Source organism: Pipistrellus hanaki (genome assembly GCF_964339955.1).
Source record: "Pipistrellus hanaki genome assembly, chromosome: 2".
Lineage (NCBI taxonomy): Eukaryota > Metazoa > Chordata > Mammalia > Chiroptera > Vespertilionidae > Pipistrellus > Pipistrellus hanaki.
In genome coordinates, this window is record NC_140504.1 from 62,273,784 (window position 1) to 62,295,862 (window position 22,079).

At 40.3% G+C, this 22,079-nt stretch overlaps 1 protein-coding gene across 1 annotated transcript in view; it reads left to right on the plus strand.

Annotated features, from left to right (window-relative positions):
* Positions 1-4,565: 4,565 nt before the first annotated feature.
* The window catches only part of LOC311617582 (histone-lysine N-methyltransferase SETMAR-like), a 485,271-nt gene continuing 467,757 nt past the window's right edge, over positions 4,566-22,079 (plus strand). The window contains exon 1 of the mRNA XM_084874050.1: positions 4,566-5,136. The gene's annotated coding sequence lies outside the window, so the exon portion shown is untranslated. The remainder of the gene's footprint in view (positions 5,137-22,079) is intronic.

Sequence of the window (22,079 nt, forward strand, 5' to 3'; positions counted from 1 at the left end):
TACCTGGTATTTTTCAGTTATATTGTTACTATTCTTTAAAAAATAATTTGAGATTAATAAAAGATAAAGCAAATATATAACTATTAATATATTTAGAAATAAAACTTTCTTACATAACAAAATTTAACTCAAGTATAAAATTAAAAGTGTTAAGAATCCTGCAAGCCAAGCTTCAAATTGGAAGTTTAAGCATAAACTCATGATTTTACCTGTTAAAAATCATTTTAATGCCATCAAATCTAAACAAATTTTAAAAAGCAAAATAATAAATATTCATAGATTATATAATTTTTAAAATATATTTTTATTGATTTCAGAGAGGAAGGGAGAGGGAGAGAGATATAGAAACATCAATGACAAAAGAGAATCATTGATTGGCTGCATCCTGCACGCCCCCTACTGGCGATGGAGCCCGTAACCCAGGCAGGTGCCCTTGAGAGGAATCAAACCTAGGATCCTTCAGACCACAGGCTAATGCTCTATCCACTGAGCAAAACCAGCTAGGGCTAGATTATATAATTGTTAGCCTGATAAACTTCAGAAATTAACTGGAAATTTATTTTTAAAAATTAAGGTGAAATGTTATAAAACATACAAAAATAACTTCATTTATACATAGCAAAACCACAAATATTAAATGATAGCTTCTCAAATACCAAGGGATAAAATAGATTATACTGGTAAAGACCAGATAGACAACTGCATCAAGCTAATTAACACCTGCTTTGTCAAAATCAGATACCTGATAGCTCTATCGCTGCCATATAATAGTTGTCTATTTTCCAAAGTTTTCAACTGAAGAAATAAGCCCAGTTTCTATGTGGAAACATCTAATTTTTAAACCTTAAAAGCAGTTTTTTTTATTTTTTATTTTTATTTTTTAAATATATTTTTATTGATTTTTATATAGAGAAGAAGGGAGAGAGATAGAGAGCTAGAAACATCGATGAGAGAGAGTCATCGATCAGCTGCCTCTTGCACACCCCCCACCGGGGATATGCCCGCAACCAAGGCACATGCCCTTGACCGGAATCGAACCCGGACCCTTCAGTCCCCAAGCCGACGCTCTATCCATTGAGCCAAACCGGTCCCGGCAAGCAGTTTTTTTTTTAAATTGTGAAAGCCAACTAGAGCATAACAGCTGGATGGAGCTTGAGTCTCCCCTGGCAATGGAGGAAGCCAAGCTTCCCACCCACATGAGACCTCTCAGGGAATGTCTGACTGCCAGTTTAGGCCCGACCCATGTGGGTTCTCCTAACCACTCACCTGCCTGCCTGCCTGATTGCCCCTAACCACTCTGCCTGCCAGCCTGCTTACCCCCAAATACCCCCTCACTGGCCTGATCACCCACAACTGCCCTCCCCTCTTGGCCCCTAATCACCTCTACCTCAGCACTGCCACCATGGCTTTGTCAAAAAGAATGTCGTCTGAAGGACTCCTGGAAGGTCTCACAGTCTAATTAGCATATTAACCTTTTATTAGATAGGATAGAGGCCTGGTGCATGGGTGTGGGCCAGCTGGTTTGCTCTAAAGGGTGTCCCGGATCAGGGTAGGGGTTCCCTTGGGGGGTGGGGTGGCCTGGGCAAAGGCCTGTGGTGGTTTGCAGGCCAACCATGCCCCCATTGGGGTGGGGGTTCCCACTGGGGATGGTGCCAGCCTGTGTGAGGGGCTGAGGGTCATTTGCAGGCCCCTCCTTCGGCAGCCGGCCCACGTGGGCTTCCTCAGTTGCCAGGGGAGACCCAAGCCTCCTGCCCGCTCCTGCTGGCTCCGTGGCCACTGCCATCTTTGTCCCGCTAATTTGCACATTCCCTCCTGACTGGCTGTAGGCATTTCAGAGTGTCTGTCAATTACCTTATTTCTCTCTTATTAGTATATATGATCAAGCAAACAGCATGAGCATGGGCATGTTTGTGCTACTTTCCCCTGCCCCTCAAGTGCCATTGGAGTGATGAGGATGAGCCAGATGGATGCTGCCCAAATGGTAACTTGCATTATAGGAGAGGAATTCCCAAATTAGGCAAATTGATCTTTTTTTACTGTGCAGTAAACAGGACTGCCCTTTGCTCTGAGGAAAACATTACCTCTATTTTTGAGGCTTTTTGCTATGTAAAGTTTCTGGGAAAGATGGTATGGAATACAAAACCTTGAAAAGGATTAGAAAAATTCACTTTTTTAATTTATTTTTTATTAAAACTGAACTCCCATAAGAGTAAAGGCTCTAGAAAGGTTTGTTGTTGCTTGTGTGTGTGTGTGTGTGTGTGTGTGTGTGTGTGTTGGTTTTGTTTGTTTGTTTTTTGCAGCACTATTGACTGAGAAAAATCTCAATGGGCCAAGAAAAGAAAATAGTCCCTATAAACATAATTGATGAAGTAGAGTTTAAATCCCAGCTTTTCTGTAGTGGCCCTTTTGGCTTTGCTCTTTCCCACACAGCCCTGAACACAGGCCCTAGAACATCAAGAACATTTGGGTTTCAAAGGACTAGGAGAGTTAAGCTGTGAGGTCTCAGGGATACAGAGTCGTAGCAGACCTCATTCAGCTTTCAAGCAGCCAAACCCTAAGCACCCAAAATAACATCAGGACATTTGCCTGTGCTTTCTGTCTTTCAGAGTAAATTTGATTTATATCTTTTGAGTTTAACTGCATTTATTTAATTAATTCTACAACTGCTCTTAATGAATTTTGATAGAATTATATTTCCTAAGGTAGTGTTTTTGAATACAGATAACCCTATATAATAAAAAAGGTAATATGCAAATTGGCCCTAACTGTGGAATGACTGGTCACTATGACACACACTGACCACCAGGGGTCAGATGCTCAACACAGGAGCTTCCCCCTGGTGGTCAGTATGCTCCCACAGGGGGAGCTCCACTCAGCCAGGAGTCCGGCTGATGGGCTGTGAGCACAGCGGTGGTGGCGGTATCCTCTCCCACCTCCTGGCAGGTGCCCAACTATGGCTTAGGCCCACTCCCCTAAGCCATTATTCGGACATCCTCAAGGGCTCCTGGGCTGCCAGAGGGATGTCTGACTGCCAGCTTAGGCCTGATCCCCCAGGGAGCTGACTATGAGAGGTCACAGGCCAGGCTGAGGGATACCCTCCCACCCTGAGTGCACAAATTTTTGTGCTCTGGTCTAGTTTAAATATAATTCTTATGGATTCATTTCCTTTACATTGAATCTGCTAGAATTGGATACTATAAGTACTATATTCTGATTGAATTAATCAGTCCATTGTTACCTAAATCATAATTAAAGTTTGACATAGCCAGGTGAAGGTATTTGGAAACCATAAAGACCATGTATCCAGGCTATGAGTAATTAAAAGTAACCCAATATGTACTTAAGTAAATTTGATTGGCTTTAAAAATAACACACACAAATGAAAAACTAAAAACATCACTGCCACCACTTATTAGCATTTTTATTAGTTAATCTATTAGTGCTTTTATTAGCTTAGCATTACACTCATAGATTACAAACGTTGAGATTTTGGAACTTTTTTGTTTCTTGTTTTATAATTTCTATTTGATCTTTGCATTCTCATTTCTGACGTTCATTGTTGTTTAAGATTTCTAAATTCTATATAGTTAGAATAAAGTTTTCTTTAAAAAAAGAAAACTACATATGATATAAACCTTTCATTGTACACATCATATACCTTTATGAAGTCCTCATCATTTTGCATATTATTCCTAATGTAACTCTTTAATAACCAAGCATCACAAAACTAGCAACCCGTTCATATAAGACTTCTTTTCCCCAATTTATAACAAGAAGTGGAATCCGGTTTTTAATTCTGGGACTTCTTACTTACAATCTCCCCCACCCCCTTTTTTTTCCTCTTGACTATGACATAACTATGGACATAACTATCGGTGAAGGGTAACTCAACTGTAGGGGCTTTCATTTGGTCTAAGAGAAAAACACAGAGAGAAGCGGGCGGAACTCGGGAGAGGCCCACCAGCGGGAGACTGCAGGGCAGCAGGTGGCCACATCCTGGGGCAGGAGGGGGCCCCACATTCCCCATCCCTCACGTTCCCACCCCTTCAGCGATTCTGAGGCCTGTGGGCAAGTACGGCTAGGGGTTTCCTGGAGGCCCTGCCCAGGTTGTCCGCTGGGCTTGGGCAGGGCTTGGGACTGGCCCCGGGGACTTGAGGGCCCCTGCATTGGTGGCGTGTGTGTGTGTGTGTGTGTGTGTGTGTGTGTATGTGTGTGTGTGTGTGTGTGTGTCTGTGTGTGTGGGGGGGGGGCGGCAGGAGGGTAGGGGATAGAGGAAAAGTAAGGGGAGAGCTGGGGGAGGGATGGGGATTGGTTTCCATGGAAGACTGGATGTTTACCAGGGAGCTGACCAGTTGGTTGAGCAATGAGTGAGTGTAAACAGCTGAAGGATCAAGTGCAGACTGTGTGAAAAGGCCGAGGAAATGTTAACAATAGAATCAAACGTGCAAGAGGTTCTTTGTCCTGTTGCCACAGGTGGAGATGTGCAAGGTCAATTTCATGATCTTGTGGAACTCTTTAGAACTGGAGGAAAATCATCAGACATAAACTATGTCCAGGAGCCACTGTGTAGGCGGAGGTTATTATTCACTGGAGACTTGACTTTTTGTAGCAATTCAAGACTCCTTATGCAGAGTGCATTACCATCCTGACAGGGAACCACGCACATGGCTTTTAAGATGAATGCCTATGAATGTATGGAAATGCCAATGTTTGGAAATATTTTACAGATCTATTGGTTTATCTTCTGCTTACAGCTTTCATAGAGGGACAGATATTCTGCTCCACGGTGGCTTCTCTCTAACCCATAGATACACTGGCTCACGTCAGAGCCTGGATCCTTTACAAGAAGTCCCACAGGAGGGCCCAACGTGTGATGTGTTATAGTCAGATCCGGATGATGGAGCGGATGGGGTATTTCACCACGTGGTGCCGGCTACACATTCGACAGGACTGTTTTTAATCATGCCAATGGTCTCACCCTGGTTTCTCGAACTCACCAACTTGTAACAGAGGGATGCAACTGGGGTCATGATCGGAATGTGGTTTCCATTTTTCAGTGCACCCAATTACTATTAGCTTGTGAGAACCAGGCAGTCATTATGAATTAGATGACACTTCAAAGTATTACTTCCTTCAGTCTGACTCAGCACTTCCTCCTGCAGAGCCTCTTGCTACCTGGCACACATCAGACTGCTTCCTATAAATTCCTCCTGGCAAAACCTGCCTTTGTAGACAGATGTATACTGCCTTTTTAAATATATATATATATAACAAGCAATGGCATTCTATGTGTATCTGTAACAAATTGGGATCTGTCTTAGCATTAAAGTATATCATAGAACAAAATGTGCTATGCTAATGAGCATTTACCTGGTAGCACAATGACAGCACTGAGACTGAAATTTAGTCTGTTGTATTGTAAGTAAAAATAAAACCTATCCTATATAATAAAAGCCTAATATGCAAAATTTTGCCTGTTGTATTGTAAGAGACCATTTTTCTCTGCACTGTTCAAGCAAAAAATATAATGAACTCCATCTCCTTTTGCACAATTATAGTGTTTAACTGGCATGGATTAATAGAGTTGGAGTTTCATTTTTAAGAAAAATTCACACAGTAACTTCCACTTAATCCATTACCCTTTATTTTATTTTAATTATTTTTTAGACTTAACTTATTTGATTTTATTCTTTTTTTTTTCCTTTTTTTATTAAATTATTATCTGTGTACATATCTTACCATTGCCCCCCCCATACATACCCTCCCTCCCCAGAGTTTTGTGTCCATTGGTTATATTTATATGCATGTATACAAGTCCTTCTGTTGATCTCTTATCTCCCCCAGATCTCCCTACCCTCCCCGCTGCAATTTGACAGTCTGCTTGTTGCTTTACTGTCTCTATATCTATCTTTTGGTTCATCAGTTTATAATGTTCTTTATTATCCATAAATGAGTCAGGTCATGTGGTGTTTCTCTTCCATTGACTGGCTTATTTCACTCAGCATGATGTTCTCCAATTCTATCCAGGTTGCTGCAAATGATGAGAATTCATTCTTTTTTATGGCAGCATAGTATTCCATTGTGTAGATATACCATAGTTTTTTGATCCAATCATCTGCTGACAGTACCTAGGCTGTTTCCAAATCCTAGCTATTGTAGATTGTGCTGCTATGAACATTGTGGTGCATATATCCTTTTTGATTCGTGTTTCTAGTTTCTTGGGATATAATCCTAGGAGTGGGATTACTGGGTCAAAGGGGAGTTCCATTTTCAGTTTTTTTGAGGAAACTCCACACTGTTCTCCACAGTGGTTGCACCAGTCTGCATTTCCACCAGCAGTGCACGAGGGTTCCTTTTTCTCCACAACCTTGCCAACACTTGTTTGTTGATTTGTTGATGTTGGCCATTCTGACAGGTGTGAGATGATACCACATTGTTGTTTTGATTTGCATCTCTCGGATAATTAGTGACTTTGAGCATGTTTTCATGTGCCTTCTGTCTTCTTTTGAAAATATTCTATTTAGGTCCATTGCCCATTTTTTTAATTGGATCATTCATCTTCCTTTTATTTAGTTGTATAAGCTATCTGTAGATGTTGGAGATTAAACCTTTATCAGTGGTAACATTTGCAAATATGTTCTCCCATACTGTGGGCTTTCTTGTTATTTTGTTGATGGTTTCTTTTGCTGTAAAAAAGCTTTTTATTTTGATGTAGTCCCATTTGTTTATTTTCTCTTTAGCTTCCATTGTACCCTTTATTTTATTGAAATGCACACTTAACTAAATAAAAGATTCTTCTTGGGAGTAGGTTGTCATAACATTTAAAGAGATTTCCCTTCATTTAAATTAAATTACTGTTTTATGTTGACCTGCAAATTTCTGTATACTTGTCATAATAATGCTTGCATCTTATTTGATATACTGAGCAAATAAAAATTTCATTTTAAACCAGCAAATAAAATTTATTTGCTGGCTTAAAATGAAAAAAATAGTGTAGGCAATCTCAACAATGGCTGACTTCTGGACCCTGGGTAGCACCTGGGCCCCTGAGCCCCCATGCGCCCCCTTCCACCTGAGTCATTGGACTCCACCCTACTCTCTCAGTGCCTGGTAGCCGGATGGAGCCAGGTGCCCCCATGTCACCTCCAGTCACCGTATGCAGGGTGATCGCACCCACCTTGGCCTGGCACCACCCACTCACCTGCTCCACCATGCAGCCTCAGTCCCACTCTCGATGGGACCCATCTGGGCAGGCAGTTCTTCCACTGCTGCCCGCTGTCAGCACAGCATTGCCAACACCCTCCACATTCCACATCACCTTCTGGTGGTCAACATATGTCATAGCAAGCAGTCAAACTCCCAGTAGAGGGGAAATTTTGTATAGTAGGCTTTTATTATATAGGATATGTTTTATTTTTACTCCCAAACAATTTTAAATGTATACAGACTAAATGTATTATTCTGTCATTATTGCCATATCACTTAAAGTCCTCAAAGTCTTCATAAAAGGGATTTTTCCATAATCTAAAATAAATGAGTTAATATAACTTAATCTGAAGCTAGGTGTTGAAAATGCTATTATATACCTATAAATATAGAAGCCTGGTCTTGAATCTTTTATTAATAATAATATAACTTTTCAGTATCCATCATCTTTACTAGTAAAAATACCATTGGAGCCATAACCAGTTTGGCTCAGTGGATAGAGTGTCCGAGGTTTGATTCTAGTCATGTACCTTGGTTGCGGGCACATCCCCAGTAGGGGGTATGCAGGAGACATCTGATCAATGATTTTCTCTCATAGATGTTTCTAACTCTCTATCCTTCTCCCTTCCTCTCTGTAAAAATAAAAATACCATTGGAAGACCAATGGAGCTGATCTCAGGCCCTCTTTGAAATGGTTCATTACACCGGCTCAATCACATCCCCAGAGCAGTCCAGTGATGCAAATTAGAAAGTAAATAAAAGTTTGACCAACTTTTACTAAATTTTTGGCCAGCTATGATAAATTTTTATTAGTGGATCATATCCACTAATACTAAAAATATCAATCATTATGCTTACAATATATGGATAATGAAGACATTAATTAATGTCATTGCTTTCATATGGTTTGTATAATATTGCTACCAATTTATAAATACTCAAAGCACCATTTCAGCTTCCAATCACAGATATGGCTTAAAATTTTTTGAGAGATAAGGTTTTTTTGTTACATACAACAGGAACAGCATTTCTAACATATCCTTAAATAATTATGGATAAGTAAGTTATACTTAAAATCACACAAAATGTTTATGTACAATATATATGAATCATATGTATATCCTATTTTATATACCCCATTTGGATTGGAAGCTGCCATTTAATATTGACATTTTGTGAATTACATATGCATCTATCTATTGTTGAGATCATATGCTCTTTTTCCCCCCCAAACTTGTAAGACTTTATTAAAACAATTATAATATATTCTTACCATTCACATCTCCATTGCATCTACACTGAGTGGCCAGATTATTATGATCCCTGAACGCATAATAATTTGGCCACTCAGTGTATATCCTATATAATAAAAGTCTAATATTCAAATTGTCCCCTTGACCAGGAGTTCGACCAGCAGGCAGGCTGGCCAACTACCCATGTCCCCTCCCCCTGGCCAGGCTGGCTGGACCTCACCCAAGCATGAATTCATGCACCAGGCCTCATATATATCATTTATTTGCATTGTCAGATAAAAAGAATGCTATACATGGTGAGTGGCCAGATTATTATGATCTCTGAATGCATAATAATCTGGCCTCTCAGCGTATACTTAAATTCCCTTTTTCATCCTAATATGTTTATGTGTATATTCCTTCTTTTTTTTCTTCTTTTTTGAAATTTATTTTTATCCTTGAGCGTATTACAGATGTCCCCCATTTTCCCTCCTTTGTCTCTCTCCATTTGGCTCCCACCATCCCAGGCCTTCACTGCACTATTGTCTATGTTCATTTAGTTTAGTAGAGCTATGATATTGTCATGGTTAATGTTATGTGTCAGTTTGCCTGGGTGACAGGGTGTGTAGACATTTGGTTAAACATCAGTCTGAGTGTTTATATGATGATATTTTGGATGAGATTAACATTTAAATTGGTAAACATTTCACTGAGTAAAGCAGACTGACCTCCTGAATGCACTGTGCCTCATCTAATCAGTTGAAGGCTGCATATAACTAAAAAGTCTGTCCTCCATTGAGTAAAAAAAAGTTCTTTTTTGTGACCTTCAACCCGGGACACTAGCTTGTTCCTGACTTTCAGACTCAAACTGAAATATTGGTTCTTCTTGAGTCTTAAGTCTGAAAGCCTCTGTACGAGAACTACACCATTGGCCCTCCTATTTATCAGGCCTTCAGACTCAGACTGGAATTAACATCTCTTATTTTCTATATATTATAGTTTTAAAAAGACCCCCAAACATCTAAACCAATGCAACCCACTCAAATGAAACTCTTGGAATGGGGAAAACATTGAAATTACACACCAAATAAATTTCTGAATAGTTCCCCTGTTTAGTGGTGTGTGGTGATGTGTGGTGTGAGCTTTAGCCTGTGAATCATTTATTTGCATTGTCAGATGAAAAGAATGCTTGCTCATTCATAGTTTTTCATTGGTATGATCTTAACCTCAGCATTCTTGAAACACAATTCACTAAATATCTATGGTTCAACTATTGGGGATGAGGGAGAAAATTATTTAATTTTACTTTTCAACTAATTTAGGGTTGGGAGTAATTGATATGTGGAATACTCTGAAGCAACAGAAAGATTTAAGAATAGGAATAAAATGGTGAATAAATGCACAGGGCTCAAAAATAGAAGAAATAATTTAAATATTTGAGAATAAAAGGAGTAAAATACTTAACAGGATTATAAAGGATTGGAGCAATATGATGATTAATTTCATGTGTCAATCTGTCTAGGCCTTGGTACCTAGTTATTTTGTCAAACATTATTCTAAAAATACAGTGAAGGTATTTGTAGAAGAATTTAACATTTAAAGCAGTAGACTTGGAGTTAAGCAGATTGCCCTTCCTAAGTTGAGGGTGGGCCTCATCCAATTAGTTGATGGCCTTAAGAGAAAAAGACTGACCTCCTCAGAATAAGAGGGATTCCACTATCAGATGGCCTATGGCTTAGAAGTGCTGCATGAACTCTTCCCTAAGTCTCCAGCCTTTCAGCCCACCCTGAAGATTTTGGACTTGCCAACCTCCACAATCATGTAAGCCAATTAACTTAAAATCACTCTCTTTCTTTGTCTCTCTCAATGTAGGTAAAGACATGTACATCTCTTATTGTATCTGTTTCTCTGGTGAACCCAGGTTAATATAGGCAGATTTCCAGAAACAAATCATTTTGGTATTTTAACATAGTGTGTATTTTTTTTTTTAAGGAAGCACTCAATATTGCTACTTTATTTCTGAAGCTGAAATATTAAATTCCCAAGATAACTATAATACAGTGCCAATAACCCTAAAAACTATTCTCTCAATAATATAAATAGGTTTACTTTCACTTCTCATTCTTTTAGTCAAAAAAGAAGTTAAGTATTGTTTATTTTTTCAAAGAATTTATTTTTGCCAAAGGTAGGAAGCCCCATTGATTGTTTATTTCCTGGCTTTGCCTTTTTCCCTTTGTGTTTGAGAGTCAAAACCATAACTAGAACTCAATCTGCCCTAATTATCCTGAAAGTGAAAGTGGGGTGAGCCAAACAACTTGAAAACTGATGATGGATATTTACTGGAAGAGAAGAGATCACTTCTTGAGAAACTTAAAAGCATGATAAGATCCTACACACAATCTCCACAGCAACGATTCTTTTGCCAATGGAACTGTGAATTGTTAGAACTTTTCCTCAGTACTCCATTTCTTTTTTTATGCAATTAAAGTATACTGACTTTCAACTGGGAATAAAGTAGAAAGATGTATAAGACATGGCCCCTACCTTTAAAAAGGTTGTAATTACATGTTCTCACTTATGAACAAAATAAACTGATGAGCAAAATAGATTCGGAGGCATAGAAGCATGGGACAGACTGAGGAAACTCAGAGAGAAGGCCATAGTGGGGAGTGTAGGGAATAGATTAACCAAAGAATTCGTATGCATATATGCATAACCGTGGACACAAGACAATAGCTTAGTGAAGGCCTGGTGTGGTGGTGGTGAGTGCAGGGTGGAAGGGGTCAGTGGGGGGAAAAAAGAGAACATCTCTAATACTTTCAAGAATAAAGATTTTAAAAAAAGATTGGTGTCCAAGAGAGAAGGAGAGATGTGAAGAAAATTTAGTACAAGAGGCATAGTGATGGCAGTATGTGTAGTGCATATATATATATATATATATATATATATATATATATATTGGAGAACAATTTTATAATCTTCATATAGAAACAAAGAAATGCTGGCTCCAGATTTTATTCCAGTGTCATCTCTGATTGGGCACTGGTAATGATTATTTAAAAAAAAAAAAAAAAAAAAAGGCTGCTAAAAAATTCAAATTACATAAATTCCTTGTACAATTTTTCTGCCACCAGAATTTTTAAAATTCTGCTCTAAGTGGTGAGCTGCCATACTGTGTGCATCCCTTTGTCCGAGGGGACCCAGAGAGTAGTCTATTTTGTTTTAAAAATTACACCATTAGCTTCCCTCATATTATACACCTGTCACTTCATCAGTGGCATTTCTGAACTATGTTTCATTCCTTTAATATAGGGGTGTCGAACTCAATCAGAGAAGGGGCCAAAATCTAAAATCCAGCCTAAATCGCGGGCCGAATGGTTTACTGAACAGTCATAAACTGACAATGTCATAAACTGACAGCGGAGTGCAGTGATGACAGCGCGGTGCGGACCACATTGCAAGGCCTGGCAGGCTGGATTTGGCCCATGGGCCTTGTGTTTGACACATGTGCTTTAATACATTCTCAGCCAATTATGTGTTTGGGAAGTAGGTGGAAGAGAGTATGATACTAGATGGTATTGCTACACTTTCCAAATTGACTTTTTCAGCAGGTACACACATCCCCCAGCTGCTATACCTGTGAACTTCTAATAGCTCACAGCTGCCTACCTGCCTACTTCCTGGGAACTTCTAATGGCTGACAGCAGTTCACAGGAATATTATCAACTTCCCCACCACACCCTACAGCTAATGCCTGAGTGAGTAGTTGATACTATATATGATAGATTAACCTTTTATCCTAAAAGGTTACACCCAACCCCATGGGATCCAAAGAAGGCTATTCTGCACCAGGGGTCACATCCTGTTTACCTCTTTCTACTTCCCTCTTCTGCTTCACACACTCTCTAGAGATTCATCTGAACAGCATTCCCTCAATAAATTGTGTGTATATGGATCCCTTTCTCAGGCTCCATCCCTGGCAATATAACCAAACCCAGTTAATGTCATAACTAAAGGTTATGTGTTGTTTGTCTTATAGAAGCAGGCTGAGAGCAAGGAGTAGCTGGTGATTATTTGCTTATTTGCTGCTTGGGAAGGAAATAATCAGTGAACCTACAATCCACAATCTCCATTTACTAGTGGGTCCCCAGCTAAGAAAGAAGGTAGGCAGGATAAATCCCCTGATAAACATGGGAGACAGAAAAGGTGCACTAAAAGGCCTGAAGGTAGAACTGGGAGGATATGAAGGTGCCATAGATGGAGAGAACCAAGGCAGGGGGGAAGTGGCACATTGAAACGTGGAGAGATTGATAGTTGTCACCTTAACCTGAGTCTACAGCTAGGATGATATTATATATGATTGAGTTATGGTGCCCTCATTCTTTGCTCAATTTTAATTGGCCATGCCTCATGGGAAACCTTTGGAATTATCTTAGCCCTCTTTTTTTTTTTTAATATATTTTATTGATTTTTTACAGAGAGGATGAGAGAGGGATAGAGAGCTAGAAACGTCGATGAGAGAGAAACATCGACCAGCTGCCTCTTGCACACCCCCTACCAGGGATGTGCCCACAACCAAGGTACATGCCCCTGACCGGAATCGAACCTGGGACCTTTCAGTCCGCAGACCGACGCTCTACCACTGAGCCAAACCGGCTTTGGCTATTTTAGCCCTTCTTAAACATTAAACAATCCAGAATTCCAGGAGGCATCAAGAGATAGCAGCTCTAGTAAATCAAATAATTGAGATAGAAGTATTGATTCTTACAAGCTCCCTTAACAGTCTTATTTGGCTACAGCCCATAAGGCAGATGGTTTCTGGAGGTTTATAGTAGTCTATGGAGGATTTAAAAAACTGTGTGTGTGTGTGTGTGTGTGTGTGTGTGTGTGTGTGTGTGTGTGTTTTAGCTTCAGTAATATTTGATACAGTAAAAACTATGCAGAAAGGCTAAAGGAGATTGGTATGCCATTTTAGTTTTATTAATGATTTCTTTTCCATCTCAATTTTCGAGTCCAGAGCATAATGACATTCACGGGTTGACACTGATATGTTTTTGTGCAGAAATATTTGAATTTACTGACATATTGTCATAATTTAGTGAGATTCAATTTGACTTAATAACCATTAAAAGCACGTCAGAGAGACCTGCTCCTAGGAGGATGCTCAGAGGTCCTCTGATCCTTGATCAACATTATAATAAGTAAATAGTAACTGCAGCTGAAACTTGACCTACTTCTAAATTGGGAACTATGTGAACAGAAGCAACTAGCAACATTCCTCATATTAGGAGAAGCAAAGTATCTCTCAGAGATGTTGCCAATAAACAAGAATATCAGAGGCACGCATGTTTGGGCAAAAATCATATTGCTGATCTAGAAACCTTGTTGGACGTAATTCAAAAATCACAAAAAAAATTGCATTTTAATGAGTTTTTTAACAGAAACAAGTGTTGAAAATTTTACAAAGGGCAGTGACACAGGTAGTTTTATTCTGTTCTTATGAACCAACTGCTAGGATGATATCAGAAGTATCTACAACCACAATATATGCATGCTGCAGCTTTTGACAAAAATCAAATACATTGCTACTCAATAATACACCTCAAATTTTAAACTCAAAAAACTGCCTATTTGAAAAAAACAATTGCTAGCTTGTTGCTTGGCCTTGGCCAGACACTGCCCTCACCATAGAAAGGCATCATCTAATTAAAAAAAAAAAAAAAAAATAGATATTTGTATTGAGTTCAAAGAGTAAGGGAGAGGGAGAAAGATATAGAAACATCAATGATGAGGAAGAAACATTGATTGGCTGCCTCCTGAACACCCCCAACTGCAATGGAGCCCAGACATGTGCCCTGATCAGAATCTAACTGGAATCTGTGACCTCCTGGTTCATAGGTAGATGCTCAACCACTGAACCACACCAGCCAGGCAAGGCATCGTCTAATTTAAGGCAGGTAATACAGATCAATGTGGGAACCCTTAACACTACCTGCGTGATTAGGGCCCACTCAGGGTCCGGTTTCTGGAGGAGGCCACACACTAAAATGAAGGGAGAGACTAGAAAAGAGTTAATTTGGGACAAATGGGGGGCCAGGTGGGAGTCAACCTCTAGTGGGAAGACTCTCTAGGCTCTGGCCTTGCTATCCCTCTTATTGAGGCTGCTATGGGATACACCCATTACCCTTAAGCAGCTTTGGGAAACACTCATAGCCCTTAGGCAGGTAATAAGTGGATTATCATATCAGTAAGGATTTACATGATTACAAGATGGTGAAGTTGCCTCAGTTACTATTGTCTCAATTAGATAGGGTGTGGTTGACTCTGACCTTTCAGAGCTTCAAGGTTGACCAGCCTCTTTCTATTAGTGAGACAATGATTGGTTTCCAGCAATCAAGTTTTGGGTGAGGTCAAGGAAACTTTGCAGTAGAAAAGAACTAGCTCAGCAGACTCTTTTACATAAAGCAGATGTGGTATCTCAAGAGCACGTCAAAGGGGGATGTCTGGGGGCATCCAACACATATAGGAGCAAGTTGATTTATTGCCTATAGGGACAGTGATAGAGGCCTCTGAGGATCTTCCTGGCTCCATCACTAAAACCTTGTGATTTTTCTTCCAGCTGAGGCAAAGCCTGGTTCACTGGCTTTGTTGACTAATTAGAGTTCCTGAATTGGAAGCCATGTTGCTATATGGAAATCAACAGCATCCTGAAGAAGAGAAGCCTTAAAGAAGTCAACAAAAATCTGTACAATGGGCAGAGGTGGGGATTATGTATTTAACATAGCGCTTGATGTAAACCTCTTATCTACAGGCAGTTATTTGGATATTTACGAACTCCATGGCTTTAGCCCGTAGCCTTGCCATATAGTCAGGCAAATAATACCTGGTGGGAAGAGTTATGACATAACTGGCATCTGCCACCCAGACATCCCCAAGACATTGAACCACCAATCAGCGTGTGCTGAAGTGCCCTGGAGCCCACCCCTTCCTGTTCCGCCCTGGGTCCAACCCTTTCCTGTTCCTCCCCTCAAAAGGCTCCCCCACCCCTCCACGTGCTGCTGTTCTCTCCCACTGTGGAGTCAGCCAGGTTGGGTCCCTCCTTTCTCCTCTCCCCCTTCCTTCAATTCTGATTTCTCTACCCCTGTAATGAGTCTTGCTTGTTACTGGGGAATAAACCTTCCTTTAATATGTCTTGGTGATCTCCAACTCATTTCCTGCACCTCAAACCTTACACTTAATAGAAAGAATATCTAAGTATAAAGATTCATGTCTATTAAAAGTCCTCAGTTGCTGGCTCAGAAGTGGGGATTAGAAGGCTGAAGCAGCTGTCTTAGTCATAGCCCAAGCCAGAAGCTATATTGGTTCCTGAAACCCATAAGCATGAAGAAACTTAAGTCACGCACTAATGGGCTTACAGATGACACATTACTTTTCTTTCTACTGATTCATGTGAACAGAAACTACATCTTTGTCTAAAACAAGGGTGGGGAACCTTTTTTATGCTAAGGGCCATTTGTATATTTATAACATTATTTGTGGGACATACAAAATTAGCTACGTACTTAAAAATTAGGCTGCAATATTTGATCAAATATTTAATTAACTCATTCCTAATGATTTGGCAGGGTTAGACCAAAAGGTTTTGTGGGCCTTGTACTATCTGCAAGCTGGGTGTTCCCTACCCTGGTCTAAAAGAAAGGAAGCCTTGAATAAGTTTGATTGAGGGCAAGGCCCTGTGCATAGCTGGAAAGTGGAACATATTCTTCCATTACTGGCAGTCCCAGGAGGCTACAAGTGGGTTTTAACTGGGGTTAAAACTACACTATAATGGATTTGTTCATCCTGTAACAGAAACAACATTGGAGAATACAATTAAAGACCTGGAAGAGCAAATTATCTGTCAGTTTGGCTCAGTTGGATATATTTCTTCTGAATTATTAATATAGAGAAATGAACAAAGAAAAATAAATAATGTTGCATGACTATTCCACATTCCTTTTCACTCTTACAGCAGAGGCTTCATTGAAAAATTGGAATGGTATTTTAAACCCTTATTTTACAAAAGATGTTGAAAGAAAACATAAATTTTGAATTTAGTTATTTAAAAGATTGGCTATGAAGGGAAGTAAAGCTAGGGCTACACTGAAATTATTTCTAAAATCTGGAGATAGGAATGAGGGATGGGGAGAATGTACTTACAGTTCTTTATAAATTCCTCATCAGAAAGGAATGAGGCTAATGCACAACCCTTTTTATGTTGCTGATCTGGTGATACCAGGCACGAGTTTAAAATTGCCTTAGAGAAGTAATATAATACCCATGTTGTTAATTTTCACAATGTGTATTCCCAAGGGTACTTTTGGGTAAGTCAGAACTTCATTTATGCAGCCAAATTTGGGTTAACTATAAATATGGTTTCATTTCTAAGCAGTAGAGATAGTCTTATGTTCCTTTACTTTTCAAATATTATGACATTTGGAGCAGACACTGAGAAGTTGGTAACCCTGAGGGTGAGGAAAGGTAGTGATCAGATTTATATTTATGAAAAGTTATTGTATCTGTAAAGTAAAAGATGCAGAAGAAAAGGCAAATTTTGTAGCTAGAGAAATCAGTTAGCAAGCAGTCGTGAGAGGAGAGGGAGTGAGGCTAAAACTAACCCTGTGGTGGTAAGCATTGGGGAGGAGGAATGTATGAGTGATACAGTGCAGGTATATACTGTCCCGACCAGCGGGAGATCAACGTGGGGGCGAGGAGGCACCTAGAAGGGAATGATAGAGGACAGGAAACGCGAAGAAATGGAGGCAAGACAGAGTTCTGATCAAGCCCCGAATTTTATTGTTGAAGCTGCAATATATACATACAGGCTGTAGGGGGAGGTTGCCGCGGGGACATTCCAAGGCGGGGCAAACTATGGGAAGGAGGGTCAGGGAGGGGACGTTGTAGGGGTCTTCCGGAGCAGGATGTGTCCTTAAGTGATAGGTTATCTTTAGCTTCTGGCCAAACCGCAGAGCACCACGTGATCTCTGGTGAGTTGTAAGAGGAGTTGGAAACTTAACTCCCAAGATGGAGTTGTATTTTCTAAGATGGAGTTGCTTGTATCAACTCTGATGGCTCCCAACAATATACTTGCCAAAACTTGGTCACTCGATAGGAAGGACTAGAAAAAGGAAGAAAGGGCACTTAGGTTCTGACCAGGATGAATATTGATGTTAATGAAAGAAGAATGTAGAAGATGAAGGTGATTCATTGGTCATTTTGTTCCAATCTAATTCCACTTATTTTTCACCCTCTACTTTTTAATGCCTTTTTAAATTTTTGGACTATATTGTCCTAAACTAAAGTAAAATGGGTCTGAAATGTTATTGCAAATGTGACATTTACTTTAATCTCAAACCTTGTAACACTAGTGTCATGGGAATCTATATATAGATCTTAGTGTTACAAGGCTTATAGTTACTTATAGAATTCCTGTTTCAAGCCTCCAACTTGTTATATCCCAGAAAAACCTTATTAGGACCTAAGGAAATAATGATGAGAAAATTCTCTGTAAACTTCAAAATATGGGGAGAAATACAACCTCTGATCCTTATATTTATAGAAATGAGAATAAATTTTTACTCCATTAAACAGGGAACATTATGTACAAAACACTTCTAATTCTCAACCCCTTCCTCACACTTTCCTGGAATGGTGAATTGGTGAGACAAAGCTGAACTTCTGGGTTTCTCTCACTTTAGTGCAGCCTGGCTGCAGATAGCCTCATTCTAGTCTTCTCTCCTACTCCTGGCCATGGTAGAACAGGGCTAGCCTATGTGGAGGAGGGTTAGTTTACATCCACAGTGAAGTATTAAGTATTAACATTTCATCTACATTAAGTATGAAGTATTGCATATTTCATCTACATTCTCCAATCCAGCTTTTGGCTGGAGTATATATTGATATTTTGATCTCCATCAGCCTAGCTATGAGTCTAATTAAATGCCTATATCCAAAGGGAGAGGAAGAGAATTATCTAGATCCCAACTCTGACCATTAAAATCACCTCCAGTGAAGATTTTCAAAACCTTACCCAATAACTTGCCTCAAATACAAGTATGTTTCTTTTTTTTTTTCTTTCCTCTTTTCTGGGAGTTTCTAATAAGAGTCTCCATTCAATACTAAATATAGAGAATACTGTTGCCATTGATGGGATTGAAAAATGGCGGAGGAAATAGTTCACATTCCAATTCTATCTGATGGAGAGAGATTAAACACACAGGAGGATGGCCACTTCTGGGCATTGTTAGATTCAAGATATTAGGAATGTCTTTATAGGGTCTTATTGTGGTAGGCAGTTAGACAGGAGCAGAGCAAGGAAGATGGGCCAAAGAGCAAGCCCTGAGTGCCTAGCAAAGGACAGTTGTAGGGTGGAAACTTGCCACTGCATGACCTTTCCTCCCCTAGCATCTCGCTGGTCATGTGATTTGGACCCCTTGGTTTTTCCTTCATAGAGATAACTTTTAGGCCTCAGTTGTATTTAAGCTTCAGGTCCAGAAAAGCAGCAAAACCAGGCAAGAAAAGCCATGGCTGACCTCAGGACCAGCTACATTGAATACTGACCCCCTGCTCTGGTGCTGACCAATCAATCAGTGGAGACCTAGACCCTGAAAGGGCACACTTGGAAAACTGCTAAATATTTTATTAAAATCTTCCCCTAGGACCTCCCCTAAAAACTACCACCTTTAAAACCCTAGGACCAAGGACCCAATGAGCTCTCCCTCCCAAGAGCACACCTACATCATTCCCCTGGGGGCGTCACCTTTACCTTCCTCACTCCCAGGTTCCAAGAGCCCTCCCTTCCTTTGTCCCTACTCTTTGTTTCCTAAGCCCATTTCTTCTACAAATTACTTCTTCCACTTCTGTAATTTTGTAAGGAAACGTTCTCTTACAGTTTGAGTCATGGCTCTAACTTTTTCCTAGCCAGAGGTTGTTGAACCCAGGTCCTGTATACTTGTTGCCATTTCTACCACCATTCCCCAACCCCAATCCTCCTCAACATTAGTAATGTTAACAACAACAACAACAAAAAACATTGAAACCTGTAAAGAATTTTTGTGAGTTTATTTGAGCCAAACTGTCGACATATGCTGGAAGCAGAACCTCAAGGGATTGAGACAATGCTCCAGAGAATGGGTGGTTACATTTCTATATTTATACATTGCAATCAAAGGAAAGGGATGTAAGTGAGTTACATGAAATCCATTGGTGATAGATCAGGGAGGTGGGACAGAGGGAAGCCGGGAAACCTCTGGGATAGGGTAAAATGTGAAATGATGGACATGAGATTCTTTTACAGAGATGGATACAGGTACTCTAACATAATTAACAGTTGACAATTAACTTGATAACAATAACAATAAGGGAATGTCTCCAGGCCATTTGTTGTGCCCTGAAGGGTCCGAGGTAAAAAGGAAGTTATAAGTTACCCAGACATCTTACAGATAAGTTATCTTAGAGGCAGGAAGGCTGATGGTCTCAGTAAAGAGATAGAAGTTGATCTTTGTCAGGTGAAATATCTGGGACCTGACTACCCACTATAACCTGTTTGTAGTTAGATATTAAATTTTCAAACCATCCTTTGTGGTTATTTTAGGTCTCTGACTTTGCAAGACTGCCACGCAGGTATTCCCTAAGCTTGTCAGGTTAGCATGTGGCTCTTTTCTTTCACAGTAATGATATTACATGCATATCTAAGCTCCATGATACCTGAATTTTATATTAATACTAGTGACCTGGTACATGAATTTGTATATATTGAATTAGAAGGTGGCCAGCAGGTGACATGGGCCAGACACACCCTGGAGTCAACCTCTTGTTGTCCCTCCCAGGTTGGCTGCACCTGAGGTGGTGCCGTGGCTCGAAAGCATCTTCAGATTGAGTGGGGTCCCTCTGGAAGATGGGGTCCCTTGGCCTGGTCTGTGGGGATCAGGCTGAAACCGGCTTTCCTAAATCCCCTGAGAGTGTGAGAGGGTACTCTACAAAGTTGCTGTCGTACAGGGTATGGAACACAAACACAAGTATACAGTAAACCAGATTATTGGGGCCGACAGTGCCCCAGCAACAACATAACCCACAGCCGAAGTTGGAATCGTGCAGCCCACGAGGATTCAGGCTCCCGCCTCTCTGGTTTCAGGGTGCATCACCTGAGAACCATCACTGCCAAGTCACTGCAGCTCAGCAGCTACTGCATTCATCATCTGCTCCCTGGTGGTCAGTGTGCATCATAGCTACCATTCAGATGGACACTTAGCACATTAGCCTTTTATATATATAGATATCTTAACCATGTCAAGTCCTCTTTGTCTGTTGAGAGGTTCACAGCATGGTGGAAACTCACAGGAAACTGCTGGCCTAATAAATTTTTGTTCCTTTTATTATTGTTTTTTTAATGGGGTACTTTTTCCATTGATCTTTAGAGAGTGGAAGGGAGGGAGGTGGGTGGGGACGGGGAGAGAGAGAGAGAGAGAGAGAGAGAGAGAGAGAGAGAGAGAGAAACATACATCAATGTGAGAGAAACCCATTGATTAATTTCTTCCTGCATGTGTCTCAACTGGGGGTGGGATTATACCTGCAACTGAGGCACATGCCCTTGACTGGGAATTGAACCTGAGACCCTTTAGTGGGAGGACTGATACCCTAACCACTGAGAAAACTGGCCAGGGCAGTTTTTGTTCCATAAAAGAATACAATTTATGAGAGCAAGGCATTCTTTCTCTGCTCCCACATCCCAATTTCAGAGTCACACATTTTTTTTTTTAGGTGCTAGGCCAGTCACACTTAGAGAATCAAGTCTATTTTTAATAAGAAATACAAATTTAAAATCCTAGAATGAGGCTAAAGTTTGACTCAGTATCAATGATGGGCACTTTCATCCCTTTGAAATGGGAATTTTTAGGGGTGAAAAAGCAGGTTTAGGAAATTTTAGAAATTAAAAGGACCTTGGAAGAAGCACAGGACTGCAGAGCAGCAGAAGGTACATTTCCATAGGATGAGGGAGCTGGAAACAGCAGAAGGTCTATTGTATATTTACAAAATAAAGGGAAGGAAATCACTCATCCAAAGGTTGAAGAAGAAAGCCCAAAGGGAATAGGAAAAAAAGGAAGGAGGAGAGGAAAAAATCTCACATGCTCCATGTGGGGTTCACCTGTGAGCTCAGGAGTTACTATAGTAACCCATCTAAAGGAATAGTGACAAATCAGAAGACACAAAGATCTGCAGTCTGTATAAACCATGGAAAAGGAAACTCAGTGGGAGTCTGTGCTATGAGATTCTTTCCTCTTCCCCACGTGGGAATTTGTACTTATTTTTCAATGAATTTCCATCTTTGCTATACCATCTTCTGTCCATGGATTCATTCTTTGACTTTAACAGACAAAAAGTGATAGATTAAATAGAGAAGGTAGACTGGAGACCGGGATGGCAGGACACAGGCTTTATTGGAGGGAAGGGTACCCCTGCCGGCTGCTTTCACGGAGAGGAGGGGAAGAGAGCGAGCTAGGGGCTTACAAGCACCTTTAAGGATTGGGGGTGGGGCTTATGGCACTCAGCACAAGCTGATTGGTGATTAGGGACCTAGGGACTTAGGAATGGGGGCTTAGGGTA